This window comes from Triturus cristatus, chromosome 4_1 (assembly GCF_964204655.1).
Source record: "Triturus cristatus chromosome 4_1, aTriCri1.1, whole genome shotgun sequence".
NCBI classification, from domain to species: Eukaryota; Metazoa; Chordata; class Amphibia; order Caudata; family Salamandridae; genus Triturus; species Triturus cristatus.
Genome location: NC_140585.1, coordinates 291,589,713 through 291,611,305, shown reverse-complemented (window position 1 = coordinate 291,611,305; position 21,593 = coordinate 291,589,713). Strand labels below are relative to the sequence as shown.

The following is a 21,593-nucleotide window of genomic DNA, read 5'->3' as shown; positions in this document are numbered from 1 at the left end:
TGAGAGGTAGATAGAAGGTGAGAGGGTAAAGGGGACATACAGAAGAGAGAAAGAGTGGTAGAAGTCGAAGAGTGAGAGATGAAAGCAAGAAGGCAGTGGTAGAGAGGCAAGTGATATACTGTGGGAATAATGACAGGGGTAGATCACACCTTAGTTATGCCCTTTAGTCAACACCACAGCATAAATAGTTTTTTACCCCAGGAAGCATTACCTCCTCACGTTTTCAACCTATTTTACAGATGTGGTAATGATTGAAGTTGCATTAAAAGATCCAGCCCTTCATTTTTTAGCTGCTTTGCACATATGAGTAAGAATTTGTGATTAATTAATAGCTGCCATGACTGAGAAGTTTCTATGCATTTACTAAGTTTTAGAGTATGTTCTTCAGAGTCTATGGAATTAGACAGTGGGGCAGGAAGTGACCTGGCAATACTTGCGACAAGTACTGCCTGTTGCCACTGGAATCAAAGGAAACAGACATTAATACTGAAAGCTCAATGAATTACCAAACGTCTCCTTTTCAGATTTTGAATTTCAGGGGGGTAGCAAACTCAAACAGTCAAGTCTTACTCTTAGAGTGTAGCGTGGAGTAGAAACTCAAACCATATACACAAAATACATCAACAGCCCATAACTTCATTAAAGTAAATGAGTCAAAGTCTAACCAAGATTTATTCGGTATATTAAAAATAATATCCATAAAAGCATTCTATATCACAAGAGCCAGTTCATCGTAAATTAAACAGTAATTTATACATTTTCGGATATAATTTCACCTTTACATATTAAAGTAAATACATCATAATCAATTAATACTACTTATCAGTGCATGGGAATTTCAAGACATAAAATACATTTAAGTGAATATATATAACTAGGTATATAGTAAAGAACTAATCCATAAAATATCAAAAAGTGATATAAAAAAGAGAATATTTTCTTACACACAGGTATTGATTATGAAAAAGTAGATTTAATATTAATCTTTTCATTTTTATCCATCATTCATTTTGTTACTATTTTACATACAGTACATATTCTTTAGGCAATTATGTAAACAGTATGGACATGGAGTCTATCAGAACAGTACAGTGGATGTTGAACAACCAAGGCGGTCGATGGAACACTACGCGCGTTTCGGCCTTTCAGCCTTCGTCAGGAAACCGTCTATTGCTTAAAGCTGTATGAAATATATAGACAAAATATGCATTAGGGATTACTTTTTTTTTATATCATTATAATACATATACACCTAGGTGATAGATATTGATACTCTTTTTTACAGTTTTATAAACATCTATATATAAAAGTATATACATATATACATATAATACAAAAACAACATTTATAACATTTAATGCCATATGTTACTGATACAAATGAAGAAGACATAGGAAAAAGACATAAGAGAAAAACATAAAAGAAAACATCAGATTAATTGATTTTGTTATGTACAAGACATAAATTAATACACAATTATCAAATTAAAAGAACAATAACACTTTATACATCACTTATGTCTTATGCGGGTCTAGTTGAAAGTCTCCAAAGCCCCCCGTCCCAGCAAGCACGTAGCAACCAATAGTGCAGAGTCATTTAACTCACTTGTGTTATTAAAGTATAAACCTTAATGGTGGACCTTGGAATCTAGTTTTCTCAAAAAGAGTAATGAAAAAGAATAGGTATATATCACTTTTTGATATTTTATGGATTAGTTCTTTACTATACACCTAGTTATATATATTCACTTGCTATAGTCACTTATCTAAATAGCTCTTTTCCCTACAAATAGCAAGTCTATTAGTCGAGTAGGGGTCCCCTATTTTTCCAAATAGTAAATCTCGTAGCCTGTCTATGAGGGGAGTTTCATGTTTGTCTCTAGAATTTTATGTGAGTTACTTATATTTAGTTGTGGCTAGCACTTATACTTGCCATCTAACTGTTGTGCCATATATGTTTCGTTGCTAATCGCTAACCGATATTTGTCAGTATAAAGATTTTTAGTTTTTAATTTTACTTATAATTTTGGTTTTATTTATCACTTCTTTTGTCGTTTGTTTGGGGTTTTTTTTAAGGTCTCTTTACCCCTATCCACTTGCTGGTACCTATCCTGCAGGTATATAATAATAATTTTTTCACCTTTCTAACTAAATATGTCAAATCTGAAAACCTTTGGGTTTTCTGACGATTACTTTGTAATCGATGGTAGGAGCCGCCATTAATTTTGATAACAGACCCCCGTCTAACCCTAACCATAATGAAGATCTTCAAAAATTGCTTGCACTCAAAAAGAAGACCAAAAGGATTGAACTCCATGGCCAATTTATGTTAGAATACTTACGGGCTGGAATCATTCCAACCGGACTACAGATCAAGAACGTCCCAGGTCTGTTTGTCCAAATTAAAGAATTTCTGGAAAAATGGTCCCTCATTGCCAACCGATGCTCAAGGGATCTGATGATGCTCATAGTCGAGACGGCTAAGGAAATATTCTTACAGTTACTTAACGAAATATCAGAACTAGAGAATAAAATTAAATCCACAACAGCGATTGAGAATGCTAAAAAAAAATTGGAGGAATTGGATGCTGAATTAAGCTCTTATAACGATTACCTTCTGTAACGTAAAACAGACAAGCTAAAAAAAGATGTGAGGAATTTTAACAAAGAATACATTTACCCATATCTTGCAGATGGCTACTACTCCCAATTAGATCTATCCGGGTCAGATATGAACCCCTATCAACAACAGTATAGATCATTCAATAAAAAAGTCACCACTTTTTCGGATACAACAGACTCCGATAGTGAGGATAGAATATTGCCGTCTGAAAATAGGGGTAATAACTATAGTCCACGATATAATCGAGGCTATCGCCCTTTTTTAGGGAGACGAAACCAGAGCAGAGGCAATTGGCGCCCCCGATATCAGTCTCATTACCAACAACAGTATCAACCTCCACAACAATATCAACAATAATATCAACCCCGTGCACAATACCAGACACCATTTCGTGGCCATCAACCAGCGAATCAGAACCAATACCTAGAAACCCGGAACGCTCGGTATTGGAGACAATGAAAGAAATCCCCATCTTTAACTTAAGCACCAGTACCCTTAGCCGGGCATCCTATACTCTCTTATCTAAAGGTTTATAGTCTGTGCCGCATTCGGGCCTTAACAAATTTGAGCTCTTCAATGACCTAATGTCGTTTTTTCGAAAAATCCGTTTAAAATGGTTCTTTTCAAACACAGAAACTGTGGTCTTTGATATTAATCGGTCAGGACTGGCGCCGAAATCAACATTCACCCCTACTCTAGAACAGATTGCCCCAGAGGTGAGTATTTTTGAGCAAGTAGTTTTTAACAAACTTACTACTGCTACCAAATATGTCCCAAAAACACCATATAACATTTCAGTTGAAGAATATGAAGCCCTCAATCTGTTAAAAAACTCCCCTGAAATAACGATTAAAAGCTGCGATAAGGGAGGAGGGATAGCTATACTAGACACAGCTAAGTATATTGACAAAATTGAGGATATGCTCATGGACAATAGGTTTTATACCAAAATAACAAGAAATCCTACTCAAACAGTAAAGAATAAAATCTATAAATTAACTACTAGAGCCCTACAACATGGTCACATTTGTGAAAAAGAGTTTAACTATCTCAATATAAACAACCCTAGAATGGCTAGTCTTTATGGTACCCCTAAGGTACACAAAAATGAGGTGGATCCTCCATTTCGGCCCATTGTCACCACAATTGGATCCATCACTGAGCCTATTTCTAAATATTTAGATGCAATATTGCGACCATCTATACACAAAATACCTGGATATGTTCTAGATACCCGCCAGATAATGAACCTCATGGAAGGCACTCCGTTCAATTCTAATAGACAATGGCTTGTCACATTAGATGTGGAAAGTTTGTACACAAATATACCATGTGATGGAGCTATTGAAGCTGTTGAATGGTTTATTGATCTCTATGACATCAAATGTAATTCGGAGTTCATCATCAATTGCCTTAAAATCATCCTCCATGAAAATACCTTGGAATTTCAAGGCGAGTTATATAGACAAATAAAAGGAGTAAGTATGGGCGCATCTTGCGCCCCTACAATAGCTAACATCTATATGTCTAAATTTGAACAACAATTCATTTTTAATGAAGTAGCGCCTTTCTTCGAATCTATATTACACTGGTCCCGTTAAATAGATGATATTGTGTTCATATGGGATGACAATGAAGACACTCTGGCTGAATTCATCACATGGTTGAATCTTTGTGACCTTAATCTCAAATTTTCATCCCATATCAGCAATACCCATGTAGAGTTTTTGGACATTCTTATTAAGCACGATCATGGTCAGCTATATGTAGATTTGTTTATAAAACCTACTGCTTGCAATACTTTGCTTCATTATCAAAGCTTTCATCCAACTAAACAGAAAAGTAGCATCCCCTTTGGCCAGTTTCTTCGCCTTAGGCGCAACTGTACTAAAGTTGAGGATTACGATATAAAAGCTACTGAAATGAAAAGGAAGTTCCTTGATAGAGGTTACCCTCACAGAATCGTACGAGAATCCTATAAACGTGCTAGGTTCTACGATCGTCAGCACTTGTTACAAGACAATAGTAGAAAAAAAGAAGCAAATCTGGTATTTGTTACACGGCACTCACTACTAAATGAGCAGATTCGCCAAATCGTTTGCTCTAACTGGTACTTGCTCAACATTAACAAAACTAAAGCTGACACAGTGGAAAAACCTCTTTTTGCCTACCGAAAAAATAAAAATCTCAAAGATCTTATTGTAAGATCTCGCATGTCCAGTAAGAAACAGCCAGTACAGAGAAGTATTGATGACATGCTACCTATTCAGGGCAATTATAAATGTGGTACATGTATAGTGTGCCCTTTTACAATTGAATCCAAAGAACTCCTCTTTAATGAACGAAACATCACCGTGAAAGGAATGCACAATTGTAAAACTAAAAACATCATCTATTTACTAATATGCCCATGCAACAAAGGCTACGTGGGCGAGACGTCCAGATCGCTTAACACCAGACTGACCGAACATAGATCGGCAATAATATTCGTTGGTTTATCTTGGAAAAAATCATAAACAAAGAAGGACTCGGCCCAAAAAAGATCAGAAAAAAACGTGAAGTTTTTTGGATATTTTATCTTGACACAGTCAAAAAGGGACTTAATTTGGAGATACCCTGGGATCGGGCTATCATCTAAGCTTAGGCTTTGGCCCTTTATAGATATCGTCTTGATCACAGTATCTATGCTGGCTGACTTAGCTATTATAGCAGGCAGTTACTTACTTATATTGCCTTTAGGGCTTTCTTTAGTTGATGGGTCTTTGAATCCCTACTGAAAGCTTGGATGAACATTTTTTTCTTCTTTTTATCCTTCTCTTCTTTTCTCTCTAGATGTTACCAATACTAACTTATAATTGATAGTAAGCAATTTGCTTATTTTGGCTACACATGGTTTTACATCATAAGCACTACTTTCCCACCTTGGGTTAGGGTTGCTCCATGTTAATATGGCGCTATTTTTCGTAAAACAACTATTTGTTTCGATTACGGCTGGTATGAGCATTATGTCTACATATTTTTAGAGACATCAACAGTGGTCCTATATATACCACCTTATTTTTATATTTATATCTATTTAGTGCCTATTCTTCTGTACTTGATTCTTTTCGGGGGCCGTATCGTATACATCTGTCTTTGCTTTATTTACCAACTAACGCATATACCATTTCTACGTGACACCGTATGTCCGTTTTCTGTTTCTATCACCCAGCCCAGAGTATACGGTCTACCCTCTCGGACTCTATGATGTCTTTGCTGTTTTGGCGCGTGATTTAAACTTAGACGCCTATAAAAGACGTTTACATTAGCTCTCCTTCTAGCAGAGAATTTTTCTCAGACTTAGCGGCGCTGCCCGTATTTCGATGCGGAATCTATTTGAGGTACGTTTGCATAATATAGAATCGAGCTATATCTTCAGAATAGATACGGCTAGCTTTCATACCCATTTACTTATATATATATTATGCTTCTATCCTTTTGAATTCAGGCGGAAATATTTGCATTATCCTGCTCTCTGCCTATAAAAAGAACAGCATTTTGACCGGCCACCGCTCCAGAGCCGTGAATCTTATCGGTACTATCCAAAGATTGACCTATAAATTACTCTAAGGTATGTCTACCTAACGTTTAGTATGTTTCTACACTTTAATTTAGAGACGTTTTAATCTATATATCTTCCACTGACTTATAGATTCATTTGTGTCTAGGTTTGGGGGTTATCATTAGATACATCCTCCTCTGTTTATCTAACTACCATTACCGTATCTGGATACCTGCCGCTACAGAGTCCATCCATATATCGACTTATAAACAACTCTAAGGTATGTTTGCCTAACATGTAGTATGTTGTTACATCCCAGTCTATAGGCGGCTGAGTCTCTTTACATATGTCTCATTTACTTATCTAAACATTCATTTATTTGCTCCTAGGTGCGGGGGCCATCATTTTAGGTACCCTTCTATCTCTTTACAAACCATCGCAACTATATCTGGTCATTTGACGCTACAGAGTCTTAAAGCATATCGACACGTATCAAAAATCTCTGTTCTTCCTTTTTTTCAATGTAAGTGTAGACATAATTGTGATATATCATATGAAGCTAAACTTCTTTACCATATTAACTATTCAAAATATTTTGTGTCATCCTTTTTATCTCTCTTGGAATTTTCAGTACCAATGCCCATCCCTACTGATATCCCACATTTGAGTACTTTTGGATATTTTCACGTAATCTTATATACATAAGATCACCGGCAGCAAAGAACATTCACCTATTAGTAAGTACATCTCATTGCCTATATATCTCTCATCTCTTTTCACTACTAGACACATCATTGGGTATTTTTACCTTTATTAATGATCTATATTTCTCTATATGTCTTCATCTATCGCTCATGCAGGAAGCCTTCTTTTTACCTGTTCTTTTTCATTACTCTTTTTGAGAAAACTAGATTCCAAGGTCCACCATTAAGGTTTATACTTTAATAACACAAGTGAGTTAAATGACTCTGCACTATTGGTTGCTACGTGCTTGCTGGGACGGGGGGCTTTGGAGACTTTCAACTTGACCCGCATAAGACATAAGTGATGTATAAAGTGTTATTGTTCTTTTAATTTGATAATTGTGTATTAATTTATGTCTTATACATAACAAAATCAATTAATCTGATGAATGATGGATAAAAATGAAAAGATTAATATTAAATCTACTTTTACATAATCAATACCTGTGTGTGTAAGAAAATATTCTCTCTCTTTTTTATATCACTTTTTGATATTTTATAGATTAGTTCTTTACTATACACCTAGTTATATATATTCACTTGCTATAGTCACTTATCTAAATAGCTCTTTTCCCTACATATAGCAAGTCTATTAGTCGAGTAGGGGTCCCCTATTTTTCCAAATAATAAAATACATTTAAAACATGCGTAAAAAAGACTAGAATTGGGCTGTACAACTTATTCATAAACAAGGAGATTCCAAATAGGATAACTCCTTTCTTCGCTTAATGGCTAGTTGAATATAAGAGATTACCGCATTACATATGTAAACATGTTCTAAGTCACAAATATAATAAAAGGCGGTTTTATACAAGTACAGTCTATTCGTGAAAAAAAGTGGGCGTAAAATTAAATTCCTTGGATCCCTATAAAAGTTACAAAAAAGTACAAAGTGCACAGTGCTGTGGATGGACTTTCCATCACACGGACATTTCGGAAGATTTGCACTCCATTTACCCATCTTTAGGAAAGCAATTTGGAAGTGCAAAATGTTCAGCCTTAATCTAGTTAAATAAAATCTATGTTGGGTATTTCTTCTAAAAATAATATATGGCTGAGTGCCTGGAGACAGTGGTCCGTCTTGGTACAAATTAACATTTGGTTTAACACATTTTTACTTCCCCCATACTAAATTTCTCGAAACTCATTGGATCTTCAATGTTAGCACTCACATCACACTCAATAAGGAGGCTGTGAATGTATTTCAGCCAAGGTATGTTCTTCCAATAATCAAGTGTTAAGCAATCACATATAATATCCTTGGTAAAATGAGTTTCTTCCTTCATCCAGATTCGGTACCATAGAATTAGGGCGGACACATAAATCAAGTCGCTTAAAAAAGGTACATCCATATCCCTATGTATGATATATAGCTGTAGAATTAGGAACTGATAATACTGTTCGTAGAATTTTTTTCCCAATATTTGTAATGGAGAAGTATTCGCCATGCCCCAACGCGATCCGCCGTAGCAGACCCCAGTTATACATTTACTCCTATACAATTTTAAAATCTCTCGCACTGGCTTATTGCCTATTTTTTGTGAGAATCTAAAAATGGCCTCACTTGTTCTTAGGAATTTTAGTTTACATAAATTGACGTGTGCATTCCATGAACCTTTACAATTAAAAATTAGCCCCAGGCAAGAGAAAGTTGTAGTCCTTTCAATTGGTGCACCATTGACTTAATGGGTTATAATTTTAGCTTTACTTTCTCCACACATCATTACTAGAGTCTAGGACAAAATAATTGATAAGTTTGTATTAGTCAAAGTTAGTAAATTAATCAATCAAAAGTTGTAGGCCATTTGCAGTCCTAGAAATCAGGACAGCGTAGTATTACAAAACCGGTGTTACACGTTTACCAACAACAGGGGCATCTGTTTTAAGACTATGTAGTAAAAAATCCACTCCATTTACATATAATGAAAATAAGAGGGGGCAAGGACACAACCTTGTCTGATACATCGGGTCACTCTAAAGTGCGATGTGCATTCTCCGTGGTGGCGGTGGAAACTTCTGAATGGCGGAATCTGCAGGGCCGTGGAACAAAAGCGTACCATCAAAGGTAAGGTCCACCAGCCGTTCCCTAACGTTCTCTGGGAACACACTATCCCGTAGCCAGGCAAGACGACAAAAGGCCACTGAAGAAGCCACGGTACGACCAAGCACCTCCGAAATGTCCAGAGCCGAGCGAAGAAGAAACGCCGCCAGCTCCCCGCCATCCAACAACACAGGCACCCTTCGGAGAAGCGGCCGACATAAGGGACTCCGCCGAATCCCACAAGCAAGAAGCGGCCCTAGCCAATACACAGTGTTAAGGGCCCTCAAAGCCACACTGGTGGAGGCGAAGATATTGCGCACTCAGGAATCCAACCAGCGGGCCTCCCGTGACGGGGAAGACAACATCGATGGCAGGGAGGGAAAGGCAGTCTGGAAAAGAGGGCCCCTGGTGGAGGGGTGGAGGGAAACACAGACAGAATCATGCGGAGCAGGACGGTGGCGGTGCAGAAGTTGCTGGGGCATCGGGTCCCCTGTGATGGGCCGCCATCAAAAGAGAAGTGTGGAGCAAAGCCTCGAAGGGAAGAAGCAGCTCCTGACCACAAGAACCCTGATGGAGGACCTCCAGAAGATGATCCGCGGGGAAATGGGCAGCTGGATCGCCCATGCGCAGGATTCCCGCAGCCGTGGAAACAGCCCGAGCGAAGGCAGCACCTGCCTCCGTAGGGCCCCGCAGCGGGGAAAACAGTTCCTCCGTGGGCGACGGCTGCAAGCTAAGGCCTAGTTCAAGCCTATAGGCCGGATCAGACAACCCCCTGGGGAACCAGTCATGTATGGAGAGGAGTCGCGTGGCCAAATAGTATACGTAAAGGTGAGTCATCCCCAAACCTCCATCAAACGAGGGGATCCTGCAAGTACTGAGCGCCAGCCTGGACCTACCCTTCCCCCATAAGAACTTGCTTGTCGAGCTCACGGAACCAGGCCCCGGGAAAGCACATGGCGGTGTTCTGAAGCATGTAAAGGAAGCGGTGAAGCACCATCATCTTAGAAATGACCACCCTCCCCATGAGGTTGAGGGGCAACGACTGCCACCACTGGAGGTCCGCCTTGGCCCGCCTCACCAGTGGAGTGACATTGAGGGCCCAGCTGAGCTCAGGCAGCAAGGTTACCCAGATCCCCAGGTACTTGAATGATTGACGACGTAGAGGTATTTCGGATTGCCAGTCAAAGTAGTCCCGGGAGAGGTGAAGGGGAACCAGGACCAATTTGTTGGGATTCAAACGGAGGCCAGAGGCCCGAGGCCTGTGCGAAGGATTTCAAGATACGAAGACAATGGGGGCCAGACCGGGCAGGATCTGCCAAGTAGATGAGGACGTCGTCTGCGTAGAAGGCGATTTTATCCGGTTCAGCGCTGGGCCATTCCCACCCCCGCACCCGATCGCAAGACCGCATCAAGGACGCCAAGGGCTCCATCACTAAGGCAAAAAGCAGGGGGGGAAGGGGACAACCCTGCCTTGTCCCTCTACAGACTGAGAAGTGCTCCGACAGGACTCAGTTTACTAGAACACAAGCCCTCGGGAGGGCGTATAGAACCTTGACCATGGCCCGAAAGCGGGGACCAAGTCCCATCATGTCAAGAACATCTTGAAGGAAGCCCCAGTCCACCAAGTCGAAGGCCTTCTCAAAGTCTACCAGGAGAAGCGCAAGGTATGGGGTGAGGTGGTGATGGGCCAAGGCGGAGTGCAGTCTGCGAAGACAGTGTCGGGTGCCGCGAGAGGGCATAAACCCACATTGATCGGGATGGACCAACGTAGACAGGTGGGATTTGAGTCGCTGGGCAAGGAGGGTGGCAAACAGTTTGACCTCGGTGTTGATGAGGCGGTAATCTGCGCACTGTGATGAGGGGGGGGCTGGGACTTCGGAAGGACCACAATAGTGGCTATGTCCATTTCCTGAGGAAAGGAGCCTTTCTCCACAGCTTCGCGAAACAGTGCGTCTAGGTAGGGGATGAGAACATCCCGGTAGTGAGCATTGTATTCTTGAGGAAGGCAGTCTGGGCCCGGTGTCTTGCCGGATGAGACCAGGGCAATTGTTTCTCAAATTTCCTCACGGGAAATGGGACGGTCCAGATCGGCCTGAACGGCGGCATCCACACATGGAAGGCGGCCACCCTCCACGTCCATCACCCTGGCCACAGAGGAGTTTGACCGCATCCAGCGACAGCTGCTTGATCTCCAACCGGAGCCAGGACAGAAGTCTTGCGTCGGAAGCATCTGGGGACCGGGCCGAGGCACGTTCAAGGTGAGGGGCCTGCGTCTCCCGCGAGGTAATCTGCTCCAGTTGGGTTTGTCGCTGGAGCTTGAGTTGGCCCTTAGCGACCCTCCTAATCGTGGCTTTGCTCACCTCCCATAGGTTGCCTGGTGAGGACATGGAGCCCTCGTTAGAGAGAAATTACTATTTTAGCTCCCGCTTCACCACTTTCCTGAAATCTTTGTCCTGAAGAAACCAGGCATTTAACCTCCATGTTTGCCGGACAGAGACGGGGAGGGGGACCTGTACGGATCATCACTGGCGAGTGGTCGGTGATACCTCTCAGAAGAAGTGAGACGTCCTGAATCAAAAGACAGTCCGTCGAAGGGACGAAGATGGCATCAATGCGTGCTTGTGTGTGGTGTGCCGCTGAGGGGTGTGTGTGTGTGTGTGTGTGCCGCGTGTGTGTGTGCCGCTGAGGTAGGTGTGCCGCGTGTGTGTGTGCCGCGTGTGTGTGCCGCGTGTGTGTGTGCCGCGTGTGTGTGTGCCGCGTGTGTGTGTGCCGCGTGTGTGTGTGCCGCGTGTGTGTGTGCCGCGTGTGTGTGTGCCGCGTGTGTGTGTGCCGCGTGTGTGTGTGCCGCGTGTGTGTGTGTGTGCCGCGTGTGTGTGTGTGTGTGTGTGCCGCGTGTGTGTGTGTGTGTGTGCCGTGTGTGTGTGTGTGCCGCGTGTGTGTGTGTGCCGCGTGTGTGTGTGTGCCGCGTGTGTGTGTGTGCCGCGTGTGTGTGTGTGTGTCGCGTGTGTGTGTCGCGTGTGTGTGTGCCGCGTGTGTGCGCCGCGTGTGTGTGCCGCGTGTGTGTGCCGCGTGTGTGTGCCGCGTGTGTGTGCCGCGTGTGTGTGTGCGCCGCGTGTGTGTGCCGCGTGTGTGTGTGTGTGCCGCGTGTGTGTGTGTGTGTGTGTGTGTGCCGTGTGTGTGTGTGTGCCGTGTGCCGCGTGTGTGTGTGTGCCGCGTGTGTGTGTGTGTGTGTGTGTGCCGCGTGTGTGTGTGTGTGTGCCGCGTGTGTGTGTGTGTGTGCCGCGTGTGTGTGTGTGTGTGCCGCGTGTGTGTGTGTGCCGCGTGTGTGTGTGTGTGTGTGTGTGCCGCGTGTGTGTGTGTGCCGCGTGTGTGTGTGTGTGTGCCGCGTGTGTGTGTGTGTGTGCCGCGTGTGTGTGTGTGTGTGTGCCGCGTGTGTGTGTGTGTGTGTGCCGCGTGTGTGTGGTGTGTGCCGCTGAGGTAGGTGTGCGTGTGCCGCTGAGGTAGGTGTGCTGAGGTAGGTGTGCCGCGTGTGTGTGTGCCGCGTGTGTGTGTGCCGCTGAGGTAGGTGTGCCGCGTGTGTGTGTGCCGCGTGTGTGTGTGCCGCGTGTGTGTGTGCCGCGTGTGTGTGTGCCACGTGTGTGTGTGCCGCGTGTGTGTGTGTGTGCCGCGTGTGTGTGTGTGCCGCGTGTGTGTGTGTGCCGCGTGTGTGTGTGTGCCGCGTGTGTGTGTGTGCCGCGTGTGTGTGTGTGTGCCGCGTGTGTGTGTGTGCCGCGTGTGTGTGTGTGCCGCGTGTGTGTGTGCGCCGCGTGTGTGTGTGCGCCGCGTGTGTGTGTGCGCCGCGTGTGTGTGTGCGCCGCGTGTGTGTGTGCGCCGCGTGTGTGTGTGCGCCGCGTGTGTGTGTGCGCCGCGTGTGTGTGTGCGCCGCGTGTGTGTGTGCGCCGCGTGTGTGTGTGCGCCGCGTGTGTGTGTGTGTGCCGCGTGTGTGTGTGTGTGCCGCGTGTGTGTGTGTGTGCCGCGTGTGTGTGTGTGTGCCGCGTGTGTGTGTGTGCCGCGTGTGTGTGTGTGCGTGTGCCGCGTGTGTGTGTGTGCGTGTGCCGCGTGTGTGTGTGTGCGTGTGCCGCGTGTGTGTGTGTGCCGCGTGTGTGTGTGTGCCGCGTGTGTGTGTGTGTCGCGTGTGTGTGCCGCGTGTGTGTGTGTGTGCCGCGTGTGTGTGTGTGCCGCGTGTGTGTGTGTGCCGCGTGTGCCGCGTGTGTGTGTGTGCCGCGTGTGTGTGTGTGCGCCGCGTGTGTGTGTGTGTGTGTGTGTGTGCCGCGCGCGCGCGTGTGTGTGTGTGTGTGTGCCGCGCGCGTGTGTGTGTGTGTGTGTGCCGCGTGTGTGTGTGTGTGCCGCGCGTGTGTGTGTGTGTGCCGCGCGTGTGTGTGTGTGTGCCGCGCGTGTGTGTGTGTGTGCCGCGCGTGTGTGTGTGTGTGCCGCGCGTGTGTGTGTGTGTGTGCCGCGCGTGTGTGTGTGTGTGTGCCGTGTGTGTGTGCCGCGTGTGTGTGTGTGCCGTGTGTGTGTGCCGCGTGTGTGTGTGTGTGTGCCGCGTGTGTGTGTGTGCCGCGTGTGTGTCGTGTGTGTGCCGCGTGTGTGCCGTGTGTGTGCCGCGTGTGTGTGTGTGCCGCGTGTGTGTGCCGCGTGTGTGTGTGTGTGCCGCGTGTGTGTGTGTGTGCCGCGTGTGTGTGCCGCGTGTGTGCCGCGTGTGTGCCGCGTGTGTGCCGTGTGTGTGCCGCGTGTGTGTGTGTGTGTGTGTGTGCCGCGTGTGTGCCGTGTGTGTGCCGCGTGTGTGTGTGCGCCGCGTGTGTGTGTGTGCCGCGTGTGTGTGTGTGTGCCGCGTGTGTGTGTGTGCCGCGTGTGTGTGTGTGCCGCGTGTGTGTGTGTGCCGCGTGTGTGTGTGCCGCGTGTGTGTGTGTGTGCCGCGTGTGTGTGTGTGCCGCGTGTGTGTGTGTGTGCCGCGTGTGTGTGTGTGCCGCGTGTGTGTGTGTGTGCCGCGTGTGTGTGTGTGTGCCGCGTGTGTGTGTGTGCCGCGTGTGTGCCGCGTGTGTGTGTGTGCCGCGTGTGTGTGTGTGTGCCGCGTGTGTGTGTGTGTGCCGCGTGTGTGTGTGTGCCGCGTGTGTGTGTGTGTGTGCCGCGTGTGTGTGTGTGTGCCGCGTGTGTGTGTGTGTGTGTGTGTGCCGCGTGTGTGTGTGTGTGTGTGTGCCGCGTGTGTGTGTGCCGCGTGTGTGTGTGCCGCGTGTGTGCCGCGTGTGTGTGTGTGCCGCGTGTGTGTGTGTGCCGCGTGTGTGTGTGTGCCGCGCGTGTGTGTGTGCCGCGCGTGTGTGTGTGCCGCGCGTGTGTGTGTGCCGCGCGTGTGTGTGTGCCGCGCGTGTGTGTGTGCCGCGCGTGTGTGTGCCGCGCGTGTGTGTGCCGCGCGTGTGTGTGCCGCGCGTGTGTGTGTGTGTGTGCCATGTTTGTGTGTGTGCCACGTTTGTGCCACGTGTGTGTGTCCCACGTTTGTGCCGCGTGTGTGTGTGTGTGCCGCATGTGTGTGTGTGTGCCGCGTGTGTGTGTGTGCCGCGTGTGTGTGTGCCGGCCGCGTGTGTGTGTGTGTGCCGCGTGTGTGTGTGTGTGCCGCGTGTGTGTGTGTGCCACGCGTGTGTGTGTGCGCCGCGTGTGTGTGTGTGCGCCGCGTGTGTGTGTGTGCCGCGTGTGTGTGTGTTGTGCCGCGTGTGTGTGTGTGCCGCGTGTGTGTGTGTGCCGCGTGTGTGTGTGTGTGCCGCGTGTGTGCGTCGTGTGTGTGTGTGCCGCGTGTGTGTGTGTGCCGCGTGCGTGTGTGTGCCGCGTGCGTGTGTGTGTGTGTGCGCGCGTGCTTGTGTGTGTGTGTGTGTTTGGAGTGAGGGTGCCATAGTCACCAGGCGTCGCATAAACCTAGTGATGCGGACCAAGACCTCAGCTGCTTGGCTTGCGCAATTCTACCAGGGGACGGAAGGCCTGTCGTGTCGAGGTAGGGTGATGAGACCGCGTTAAAGTTGCCCCCAAGGAATGTGGGACCAGGGGGCAGAGACGCCAGAAGGTCAGACTTCGCTAGGATCGTCGTCAGCATCGAGGGGGGAGAATAAAGGGACACCAGGTTAAGCGGGTTGCCGTTTAGTGTGCCACTGAGGGCCACGAAAGTGCCCTGGCCGTCAAGAGTCGTTTGGACAGTCACCAGAGGAAGGGAGCATTTCACCAGGATCACCACCCCTCGGGAACCCCTTGTAAACCTCCGAGTGCCACACACTATCATAGCCGTACCACGTTAAGAAGGGGCAGTGATTACCCAGCAGGTGGGTTTCTTGTAAGAGTAAGATGTCGGCCCCTAAGCGCTGCGCGTATCGGAGGACAGCCATGCGTTTAAAGCGGTCCAGGAGGCCATTAACATTCCAGGACATGATGCGCAGGGGGGGCGTTCGTTAATGGTGTCAGACAGGATGTTTGGGTTGGCAGTGGGACCACAAGTCTGGAAGGGGAGGAATGGTCTGTCTGTCGTATCGGGTGTACGTCAGGGTGCTTCATGAATGCTGGTGTGGTAGAACTGAAAGACAAAAAAACCAAAATTGAGGATAAAATTCGGGACAACGGTCCAACCCCCCCCACTCTACACTTCAGGAACGGAAGCATCTGTCGCCCTAACAACAAACCAGAGAGAGAACAACCAAACTAAATGCTTGGGAATGGGAAAAGCGTGGAGGACCCCTCCTCATTTCAGGATGTGCATAGACGAGACCATTAGGAAGGAAAGGAATGTGGTAAGACCAGGCACACCCTCCGGCCGCGGAGCCACACCCAGAAGGTAGAGGCGAGTTCAAGCAGGGTCTTTCAAGAGCATTGGGCTGCATGAGAGTTCTGTATCCGGGAGAACATGCAAGGAGGGTCAGGGCGAAGCGTCCCCATGGGCCAAGTGATCAGATGATCCTGAGCGCCTCCCAGTGGAAGGTTCCCCAGAGAGCAGTTTCGATTGGAGGGGGCAGCACGGCAGGGAGTCCGAGCGGGTCCGCCTCTGTCCACGACGCCTGGGGGAGCGGTTACGTTGGGGCCGGGGAGCAGGAGGCGAGCAGGTCCTCACCCGGCCCCCCCCCTCGCTCATCAGTGTGCGACAGGCGTTCCTCCATCGCCCAGGTCCAGGCCTCTGATGGGTGGTCGAAGAACAAGGTCTTGTTGGCGAATACCACTCACAGGCATGCCGGGAAGAGGAGACGGTATTGGATATTGAGCGCCCTCAGCTTTTGTTTAACGTCATCGAAGGAGCAGTGCTGGCTCTGGACTTCGCAGGTGTAGTCTGGGAAAATCATGATAGCGCGATTTTCGTATAGGGGCCGTTGCTGTTTGCGGGACTCTGACAGGATGACATACCGGTCTCTGAAATAAATGACCCGCATTATGATTGATCAGGGGGCCGCACCCGGAGAAGGCTTAGGGGCCAGGGACCGATGGGCCCGCTCAATCGCGAAACAAGGAGAGAGTGAGCCCTCAGGGACCCATTTCTCCAGAAAGTCTGCTGTGCGGCCCTGCTCCGCCCCCTCCGGGAAGCCCACCAGGCGAAGATTATTGTGTCGGGACCTGTTCTCGGCGTCCTCTGCCTGGCGGTGCAGCTCCTGAGTGTGAGATTGAAGGCAGGCCACCTGCCCTTTGAGTTGCTGTACATCGTCCTCCACTGTGGAGATACGGGTTTCAGTTTCCTTGATCCGGGCGTTGGCGTTTGAGATCTTGCCGGATAAGAGTCATGTCCACGCGCACCTCTGCGATCTTGCCCTCCACCGAGGTTTGTGAAGTGTGGTTGGATTGCAGGATAGTAGACAACTCCGCTGAGGGCGGTGGCTCCTGTTCCGCGGCTCCCCCAGTTGCGCCTGCCTCCAAGGTGATGAAACAGTCCATTTTTGTTTGGATGGCAAGAGTCTTTGCCGACCGGTCCGTCCTGCCCATGGTGGCACCCCGATGAGCTGCAGCGCCTGGGTACTCTGTAGGTGGATCCCGTAGTGGGGGGGGGGGGGACCAGCGAGCCCCTGAGGGCGTCCTAAAGTCAAGCGGTGGGACAAGCAACGTCAAGGCACAATTAGGACCAGACCGCTGCCGCTCGGTGTGTGCGGCCGACTCCGCCGTCCCAGACAGAGCGAGTCTTCAGGAAGGAAGGGGGGAGGGTGAGAAGACTAAAGTCCAGGCCCCAGGGCCACAGGTGGGGCCCCACTGGTCGAGGCCGCAGTCCTCACAACTCAGGCAGTAGCAAGAGAGGCAACAAGACGCCCCACTTTCGGAGCCAAGATTCCTGGGTGCAGCGGCGTGGGTGAGGGGCCGCCGCCCAAGGCCACCACCCAGCGCCACAAATGCCGATCAGTGGGCCCTCACAAGCAACCAAACGGGCGCCACTCGGTGCGTGCGGCCGAAATCCCCGACAGCAGGTCCCCAGTTGTTGACGTGGCCCGGAGAGGAGGGGGGGGTGGTGTGTGTAATCAGGACGCTCAAAACTAGATGCCACAACAACCCCCCCTCCTCACCTTCATGGGCCTCGTTGGCGACAAGAAACCTCCTCCCTCAGAGGGTCACACAGCTGGTGGGGGTCCACAGCGCTGGTGGCACCCGCCTGGGTCCCAGGGGGTAACAAGGAGACACCACCTACAGCGATCTGGCAACAACTGTAGGACCGCATAGCCTCCAGACCAGTTTCAGCAGGGGAGTGCCGCCCCACAGGCCGCATCCCTGATGGCGGCCTCCAACACTGGTGAGGACAATCCAGGCCCCGGAGGCAACAGATCACCGCTTCCCGGCACATGCACCGCAAATGATGGCCCACAGCAGAGGCAACGCTGGTCCAAGCCCCTCCCCGCAGGCCGCACCCCGTGTAGGGGGCAACCGCCGTCCGCCAGACCTTGCTGCCCGGTATGGCAGCCGATCTCGCGGCCGCACCTCCAGGTGAAATCAGGATAGGAGCGCAGACTGGGCCAGAGTACAGGCCACCGAAGGAGCAAGGAGGCGGGAGGAGAGAAACAACAATGCCCAAATGCCGGCAGCCCCCGAGGCAAGTCCACAGACGGGAGTCCCAATCCATGAGGTCCCCTGTCGATCACAGGCCACTCGTCGTCCAGGGGGGAGCAAGCACCGCCTACCAGTCTCCCTGCTGCCCGGTGCTGCAGCTGAAGGGGGGGGGGGGGAGAGCAAGCAAGGCACCAACAGGAATGCAGCCAAAGAGGACGCCGCGGCCCCGAGACGGACCGGGCTCACACCCCCCGCACCGACAGGAAACCAGCGGGGCCAGGCCACAGGATCATCAAGGCCGCCCGATGCTACTGAGGCAGCGGTTGCCGCCTTCCAGCCCCCTCCGCTGTTCAAGATGACAGCCGAAGCCGCAGCCAGGCCGCAGGATGAAGGCCTAGAAACGGGCGGAGAGCCCCCCTCCACAGAACAGGCCACAGGATCACCACACAGCAGGGCCGCCCCTCACCGCGACAGCCGGGAGTCCAAGAGGCACGGGGGGGGGGGGGGGAACGGCCCCGGGCACCGCAGCATCCAATGCAAAGCCAGGCGGAGCACCTCGATGTCTGCTCGGACTGCAATTAAGAAGACGGAATCGCCATCCTGGCCACGAGGCACGGCCAGCCGGATCGCAGCAGCAGGGCACCGAAACCGGAGGTTCCGGACAGCTACGGTATCACCGGAGATGCAGCGGTAAGTGGATTGCAGCAATCAGGCCCAGATGGCTCGGGCAAGGGCAGGATTACAGGCGGATGGCGGAGGGGTCCAAGAGCACTCTTAAAGTGCGTCCACCATCTTGGCTCACCAAGCCACGCCCCCCTTCATGCAATGTTAACATGTTTCAACCGAGTCATCAATTGGCGAGGGGCTGTTTTGTAGGTTAAGGAACTATGTTTTCATACTGATCAGGTCATCTAATGCATTAAGGTTGGTGTGAAATGGGTCATGTGCCGTAGAGTTGTTTTTGGTAGTGTTTGCTGCCTTTTCTGTTCAAAGGGGAGCTTACACTGACATTGATCACATCTTCCCATGCCTATTTATTATTGAGTCTACTTCTTGAATTCAACCAGTGAGAAAATGCAGTAGTGAATTTTGAGGCAGATGCCCATAGTTAGAATATAACTGGCCATTAAACTAGAAGGACTGTAGAACGAGTACTGTTACTACTAAACCACAGCCTATAACCAACTACTGGGAAATGCATGTTACGCCATTAAACATCAGCACTTTCTCCACGTAGTGCCCTGCAGGTTTTTTAGCATCAGTTTATTTCAGTTGTGTTATATAGTATTGACCACTTTAACAGATTTTCGAACATATGGCAATTAATAGATTGGGTTGGTTAGCGCTGTGCAGTAAAATAATACGCAAAACTGTGAAAGCCGGACTACATATATTCCTGAAGAGTGTTCCAACTGTGGCTAAAGCATTGGTGACTCAAGGCGTAGATGGGACTAAATTAGAATACAGTTTACTGGAAAGCTCGATCATTGTACCTGTGACTTGTTCCTAATATTTTTCCATTCAGAAAGTCCACCAAAACTTGGCTTTTCCAGCGCTACTTTTTTGCCATCATTTGTGTCTGCTGTAGATTCTTCTCCGTTCTGTTTTGGACTACGCAAGGACATCCCTTTGGGGATGAGTATGCACACTTATAAATCATGTAATTTGGTTGTGCTCTTGGTGCTGGGTGTAAATCGTTCCAGAGCCTCAGGCCCCGTACAAAGCAAGTGACCTGCTCTGAAAACAATCTCCTAAACTTGTAGGCATTTTGGCTACATATGGAATCCTTGTGTGCTCACATTATGGAGCAAGCTCCAGAGGATACCCTTGGTCCAGGTATGCTCGTCGAAATTACTAAGAATCTTAAACCTAAACATGCTCTAGATCCTAATATAGCACTTTAAGGACAGATTCACATGGTCATATTTTTAGACCTAGAACAGTTTGCATGAGCTGCAATTTGTTTACTACAAGGGGCTTGGAACCTGCAAATTGCTTACTATTCGTTGACTTCATGGTCATTCTTGTTTGCTGCCTTGTTATTCGCCAGCAGATGCAGACTTTACTTTGTCTTTCGTGTGAAGCATGGACCAAGTACAGATTGCTTCATCTTGATTAGTGTCCTTCAGCGCTCGCACTGTGATTGAGGTACTATATTTTGTTGTCCTCCTTCGTTGTCTGCGTGGCTTCTTCATTCTTCCTCGTTGTCAGTGTTGCTTATTCTACCTTCTTCCTCCTACTCGTTGTCTAAGTTGCTTCTTCTATTATTCTTCTTCACTCCCACCTCTCTGTTGTCAGTGTGGAATCTTCCCTCCCACTCACTTACCCAACTCGCACCCTCCCATTGTCCGTGTTGACTATTCTCCTCCCAGCCTCCTGTTGCCAGTGTTGTTTCTTCCCTTCTTGACATACATTGTATAAGACTCAACTTAATCTGCAAACTGCAGAGTTTATACATTAAAACATAGAACACCTCAAGACTCCCCAATATGTAAATCAAGCTAAGATGCTTATCCTATCACTTGTGCCCAACCACAGAGACAATCACGGACTACACTGTAGAACGGCCCTCTCGAAAAAGCTCAATTTAAACGTATAGACATCGACACCATTATAGGATCAAATTGCTTTCAGTGCAATTTCAGCACCTACCACAGACTGACCTGTGAAAAGTCGTTGATGCCGAACAGCTCTTCGTTTTCTGTGCTGGAGAATTACATCTTTCATGTAGTAAACAACAAGGTGAATGTGCTAACCACAGCAGAGTCCGCTCTCGATGCAGGCTTTCTTCTAGTCTCATTTATAACCAAGGTACGATTGCATCTAGCCTTTCATTTACCTCCAAGCAATACAAAACTACGTTTGGTTGATGTGACTAAAAAGTGTTGGCCCAATATTGAAAATTACAGCAAAATTTATAAAATAAGAGTTTAAGTGCTTTTTGTCACCTTTGGTCGTATCAGATTCTATCATTTGTGTGTCAGCTTTATACTTTATCCTAATTACATTCTATCCTGTCGCTCTAGCCGCTCTGTCACTACCTTGTGTCATGCTAGTCCCTCTTCTATGTTCATGATGCACGCTGTGTCTGCATAACTGACCTGATTCAGAAAGGAGACACAAGAGGTCAACTTTAATGTGCAAAACCGTGATCTACCAGCACTCAGTGATGCCGTAACAGCCAACACCATCATGGGACTGCTTCTTCTAATGAGAACCTGTATGTGAAGGTCACTTGTCCCAGTGCAGTATAAAGATGCGCATGTGGTGACAACTTGACAAAAGTTTTGTATTTAGCACAGAGCATGCGTTTGATTGTTTGGGCAACATTCTACGAAGATTAGTGTGTTAATGTTAGCACTAGTGGGTCTGCCAATGCTCTCTTTAAACTGAGGCACATTCTGACTGCCTAATTGTGCACTGCTTGCGGTTTGCCAGTCAATGTATTGGGAGGATAGAGGTATTCAAATTGCAATACTTCAAAGCATCATTACTTTAAGCTAGGTTCAAAGACAGGTTGTAAACACTGTAGTAAGTTACAGAGTAGCAAGGGTTGTTGGTGCTCTTTCACGCAGCATTCAGTTGGGGTGAAATAGGTAAGAGTCAAATAACATTCCCGAGC

At 48.0% G+C, this 21,593-nt stretch overlaps 1 protein-coding gene across 2 annotated transcripts in view; it reads right to left on the bottom strand.

Annotated features, from left to right (window-relative positions):
• The window catches only part of CREBL2 (cAMP responsive element binding protein like 2), a 294,140-nt gene that overhangs the window by 193,571 nt on the left and 78,976 nt on the right, over positions 1-21,593 (bottom strand). The window lies entirely within an intron of this gene.